The sequence below is a fragment of the Podarcis raffonei genome, chromosome 9 (genome assembly GCF_027172205.1).
Source record: "Podarcis raffonei isolate rPodRaf1 chromosome 9, rPodRaf1.pri, whole genome shotgun sequence".
Lineage (NCBI taxonomy): Eukaryota > Metazoa > Chordata > Lepidosauria > Squamata > Lacertidae > Podarcis > Podarcis raffonei.
Window position 1 is genome coordinate 5881695 of NC_070610.1, and position 6661 is coordinate 5888355.

Genomic DNA, 6661 nt, shown 5'->3' on the forward strand with positions numbered 1-6661 from the left:
CTGGCCACGTGACCCGGAAGTGTCTCCGGACAGCGCTGGCCCCTGGCCTCTTAAGCGAGATGAGCGCACAACCCCAGAGTCTGTCAAGACTGGCCTGTACGGGCAGGGGTACCTTTACCTTTACCTTAGGACCCCAAGTCCATGATGGGTCGCAGGAGATGGAGTAGATCTTTTGTTTAACAGAGGACCCCCACCCCCCCCCCCCGACTCACAACAAAGGTGTGTGAGAACTTTAAAAGCAGAACTTTCCAAACTTTCCCTGTCGGTGACACACTTTTGAGTCATGCACCATTTCGCGACACAGGAATTCTGGGAGGCAGCAAAAATCAGAAATCAGTACAGTATGTTCGGGGTAAAGCCCCTCTGTTTGGCTAGCAAGGCAGCTTTTATACCTCAATAATAACTTTATATGCATATACCGTTACTGTACTGTACTGTACTGTACTGTGTATTTTAGGTCCGTGGACCACAATAAAACTATGTATGTGTGTGTAATTCAGTTTTACTCAGTGTTTGCATGACACACACCCTGCAGCTGGCACACTAACATTTCACAACACACAATTTGGAAAGCTCTGTTTTAAGACTTTAGAAATTGCCCAACCGCTAACCCAAAGACCACCTATAAACATCACAACCAGGTCACAGAAAGAGGCAATCTACAACATAAATTTGAGAGTGTGGCTTGTGTGGTGTCTGTCAAGTGACCTGATAGCTTGCTGATTGCCTTATTCTGGACAGACAGCCATCTTATGAAATGGTAAAATACTTCAGCTTTTGAATCCATTGTCCCAGACCTTACATATTCATGTAAGAAGTTTATCTATTTATATGGCATTATTGGCATTCATCTGCCTCGGGACACAGTGGAAGAGTGTGCCTTTGCGGGTGAGATCAGGCTGTTGGAAGTTTGCAGTACCTGCTGAGGTTGTAGAGACCAATTTGGGAGAGACATGTTTTGTTGCAGATGAGGCAATTGAAAGTGCCCAGTTCTGTTGCTGCAGATACACCATGGTGTTTTGTCTCTCTACTCCCTCCAGTGGTCATTTCTCCTCTGGTCACTGCTAGGGATACATGACTGCCTATCTCTAGACACTGTTGTCATCTGCAAGGGATTCCCACATTGCAGGGTTGATGTTGCCAGCCTTCATGTCGTGGTTGCAGACATCTTTGTAGCACAGAGTTGGCCTGCCAATTTGCCTTGTGCCTGTAGTGGAGAACTTTCTTGGGAATCCTGCCATCTACCATTCTGTGGACGTGACCAAACCAGCGTAGAAGTTGTTGAGACAGGAGTGCAAACTGTTATGTACTGAAGTTCTCACCCTGGGCCAGCAGGGGGATACTGTAGATAGTTTTCACTCAGGTCCACGTCAGTTATTTTAGGCGGGAAACCCTGGGTTGTTGTTGCTACAATGTTGATAGCTGGCTGCCTATAAAAGCAGGCTGGCTGAGCTGTTTGCTGTTCAGTTTTCTGTTCCAGCTTACAAAATAAAGAGCTGCTTTGGAGAAATCGCTGTGTCGTCTGCCATGTCTACCCACTATTCTACACAAACATTCTAGGAATGTGGGTTTAGAAGAGCATATCTTTGTTTTGACTTCTGTCCTGCTATGTGATACCCAGAATCCTCCTGACACAGTGCATGTGGAAGGCGCTGAGGCATCACTCATGACGGTTGTAAGTTGCCCACGACTCACTCCCATAAAGCAGCATGTTCAACGCATAAGCCTAGTAGACCTTCATCTTGGTATTGGCTGTTGGCATCACATTTTCCCTTACCCTTTTGGAGAGGCAGTTGCCAAAGCTGCCTTACCAATATGCTTGTCCAGCTAAGTGATGGTGGAGAGATTGCTGGTTATGCTGGGAACCAGGTACGTAGAGAGAATTGTCTACCACCTCAAGCTGCACACAGGAAAGTGAGAATGGGGTGTGAGCGCTTTGTACACCAAATGCTGTTCTCTGGCAATTCACCCTAAAAGGGGGAGAACCACTCAGAAACCACTCAGAAGCAAAATCCCATCAGTGCTCAGATGGAGCCTAAGGTCCTAAAAAAGGTGAAAGATGGGTCAGAAAAGCCTGAAATGACAAAAACAACATAAAAGGGAAACCCCCTCAGAAACCCCCAGATTCTGACCAGTGCAGAATGCCAAGAAGCAAAATGTCCAAGAAAGCAGAACAGAATGAGAAACAAGCCAAATCCCACAAATGGTGAGGAATGCTCAGAACAACCACTAAGTCACAGAAAATATAAAAGGTGGTCTGAAAAACGCAAATAGCCAGAAGAAGTGACGAATGACCAAACACCCACAGAAATGTGCAAAATCCGACATATATTGAAGAATGGTCAAAATAACCACAGAAACCCATAAAAAGTTAAATATGCAAAATACCAGAAAAAGTGCAGAATGGTCAAAAGCATAGAGAAACAAGTAAAATGGCAACAACTTGTAAAAATAATCATCACAATAGATTCTCAGAAAGGCTGAAAGATGGGCTGAAAGACCGAACATGCCAGGAAAAGTGGAGAATGGTCTGATGGACCAAAACCCCAAAGAAAGGGGGAACACATTCAGAAACAAACAGAATCCCACCAATAAGGAAGAGTCTTAGAAGAAATGAAGGTGATCAGAAAGGCTCAAAATGCCCTTCACCACCGTTCCTGAAAAATGGTGAAATAAACCAATTTTTGTGGTTTTCCGTTCTCAGAGTGCTATTATTTTTCATGCACCCAATTCTTCTGAACACTCATCAGTACTGGTGGGATTTTCCCTATTTCTAAGTGTGTTTCTCTTATCAGGGACTTTTGGGTTTTTAATAATAATAAAATAATAAAAATTTATTTATATCCCGCCCTCCCCAGCCAAAGCCGGGCTCAGAGCAGCTAACAACAGTAAAATAATACAGCAACGGTAAAATAATTTCTGACTATCCTTGCTTTTTCTGGCATTTGGGTTTTTCCAGACCATTTCCACCTTTTCTAGGACTTTATGGTTTTCCCAAGCTTTCTTGATTTTTGTGGGATTCAGCATGTTTCTCAGTGTGTTCTGCTTTTCCTTGTACCTTATACATTTTCTGAGCATTCTTCAGTACTGATTAAATTGTGCTTGTTTCTGAAGATGTGCCCGCCCCCCTGGCACCTTTTTGGTTTATCTGACCATTCTTTACCTTTTGTGGCATTTTGGGCTTTTCTAACCATATTCCACCATCAAATGCGGCCTGCTGAGCAATATTGGACCTTGTCACCTAGCTTGCATGTCACAGCCATCAGATGCGGCCTGCCATGAAGCAAGGGACCCCATTGCCTAGTTCGCAGGGCGGTGCACACTGTCACCCAGCATGCAGGGCATGGTGAGCTACGCACAGCAAACGGCAAACACAGCCTGCAGCGCAATATTGGACCCGTCTCTGAGCAACAGAGGGCGGGGTGCACCATTCCTGCTCAACATGGCCTTCTCTGTGTTGAACAACGCCGTCATCTGGCATGCAGGGCAGAGTACACTGAAAATCTGCAGATGTCACTTGCCACATGATATTGGACCCTGTCACCCTGCATGCAGGCCAGGGCATGTCACACCGACTGTTGGGAGTTGTAGTTCAGCAGCAACTGCAGCACTGAATTTAGGGTGGTACAGATGGTACAAAATTTAAAAGATCCATTTGGGGGCTCCTCTCACTGTCCCAGGAAGGGTGAACATGTGGCCCTGCTCAGCAGCATTCAGCTCTGAAACCACCTACTTTTGCAAAAAGTTTAGAGAAACTCATACAAATCCTAACCCCATCTACATTTTAACGTTTATTTCTCTATGGATCCTCAGTGGCGCTTAGTGCCGACAGAGCTGCTGCTGTTTCAAGATCCTGTTTTGCATGTTGGCTTATGCACTATAATCAACCTACAGAAAGAAAAGGCATTCATCCATCAGGCAATCCATACTTACCTGCTTAGCCAAATTTCCCTGCAAAACCAGGCAAGCAGGCAGATCATATATCCTATTCCTAAACTGCGTAAGAGCACATGGCCCTCACGATGCTGAACTACAGCTCCCATCATCCCTGACTAGTGGGCTATGCTAGCTGGGGGGTGACGGGAGTTGGAGTACAACAGTCTCTGGCAGGGCCATAGGGTCTCTATTCAATTGGGTTGGAGGTATGTTCACCATCTGCAGATAGTTCATTACATTAACTGGCTTAGAATAGTAGAGTTGTAGAGCTACACAGGACCCAAAATGCAACCCAGTCCAGTCCAGTCCTGCAATGCAGGAATCACAGCACTCGCCTTGACATATACTTAGGCCTGACACCAAATTAAATATATCCAAGGCTGCAATCCTATATAACACTTACCCAAGTCACTTAAAGGAGCTTACCTATCAGGACACAGCAGTAGATGGCATGGTGGAATGTCACTGCTCATGTGTGGTCCATGAAAGCTTATGCCATAATAAATGTTAGGCTTTAACGTGCCACATGACTCTCTTGTTGTATGTATGTAGATTAGATAGATAGTGTCACTGGATTGATTAATCAGGGCACACTATTTTAGTCAATTGAAAGTTCATTGCTTCTGTTTTTTTATAGCAATGAATTTTAACTGATTCATTGATCTAATGTTGCAGCTTGAGTTCTGCTCTGCATCTCTGTATTATACCTGAGTGATGGCAATGGTAAAACCTTCAATGGTAAATCAGAGATGGGATGGACTCTTCTTCTTCTTTGGCAATCACTTGTAGCCGAGTAAGATTGTCTTCCATAAACACGGTTTTAACAAAGTCCATAAGTGACTGTGGAGGCCAATTCTGGAGCCACACGTCCTTCCACAGTGGGGACATTGGTTTCCGGGCAGGAGTTGATCCCGATGTGGATTTGCCAAGCGTGCCTTCCTCTTAGCACATTTCTCCCTTGCGTCCTGAGTTCGAGTGTCTTCAAAGCCCTTGACACCTTTGGTAAAGGCTGTTCTCCAACTGGAGCGCTTGCAGGCCAGTGTTTACCAGTTGTCAGTGTTTATACTACATTTTTTAAAGATTTGCCTTGAGACAGTCTTTAAACCTCTTTTGTTGACCACCAGCATTACGCTTTCCATTTTCAAGTTCGGAATAGAGTAGTTGCTTTGGAAGATGATCAACAGGCATCCGCACAACATGACCAGTCCAACAAAGTTGATGTTGAAGAATCATTGCTTCAACACTGGTGATCTTTGCTTCTTCCAGTACAGTGGTACCTCAGGTTAAGAACTTAATTCGTTCCGGAGGTCCGTTCTTAACCTGAAACTGTTCTTAAACTGAGGTACTACTTTAGTTAATGGGGCCTCCCACTGCTGCCATGCCGCCGCCGTGCGATTTCTGTTCTTATCCTGAAGCAAAGTTCTTAACCCGAGGTACTATTTATAGGTTAGCAGAGTCTGTAACCTGAAGCATCTGTAACCTGAAGTGTCTGTAACCCGAGGTACCACTGAACACTGATATTAGTTTGCCTGTCTTCCCAAGTGATGTGTAAAAATATTCAGAGACACCGTTGATGGAATCTTTTGAGGAGTTGGAGATGGTGTTTATAAGTGGTCCATGTTTCACAAGCATATAGTAAGGTTGGTAGTACAATAGCTTTGTAAACAAGCATTTTGGTTTCCCTGCGAATGTCCCGGTTCTCAAACACTCTGCACTTCAATCTGGAGAAAGCCGCACATGTTGGTAATAACAAGGTTGTGCGCTGCACATATCATCAAAAGGACTCTAACCCAGGTGGGACTGAAATAGACTGGAAAGAGAAGCTGCTGAATTGCAACTCATTACCAAACTTAAAACCATGGAGAGACCTGGTCTGAACAAAGACATTGGGTTCTTATCTCATTATACATGACAAAGCCATTTTTCACCTTCTCACCCCTTGCTTTTTCCTGTAAGACCTATTGCAGTCGTTAAGAGTCGTCAACAGGCTCATCACAGCTATCTGCCAATCACCCATTCCCACCACCCTTCTGAGTAATACCCCTCCCCACCTTCTCACTATATAGAAGGATCTGGCAACTTCTGTTTCAGTGTATCTGAAGAAGTGTGCATGCACACGAAAGCGCATACCAAGAACTCACTTAGGTGGTCTTTAAGGTTCTACTGGAAGAAATTTTTTGTTTTGTTTTGACTGACAGACCAACACGGCTACCTATCTGTAACCAGGTGGGACTGTAACTCTCATCAGCCCCAGCCAGCATAACCAATGGTCAGGGGTCAGGGGAGCTCATCCAGCAACACCTGAAGGGCCAAAGGTTCCCCATCCATGTACCACCAACTGAGAGCCAGGATGTTGGACTAGGACCTGGGAGAGACCAGGGTTCCAATCTCCACTCAGCCAGGATACTCGCTGGCTCAGTCGCTTCTCTCAGCCTAACCTACTTTGCATAGTGGCTGGGAGGGTAAAATGGGAGCGCTCCTAGGAGGAAAGATGGGATATAAGAACATGTTTGTTTAGACAAGAAACATCGAATGTGTGTATATGTATGTGTGTGTTTACTTTATTGCCGATTTTATCTTTTGAATGTTTTAAACAGGTTTTTTCACTGATAATTTTATTGTTTTGTCTTTGTAAACTGTTTTGAGTTTTGTTTTTGTTTTTTTACAATCAAGCACTGTATAAATTTTATGAAATAAATAAAAATAATAAGCAAAACCTAATGAA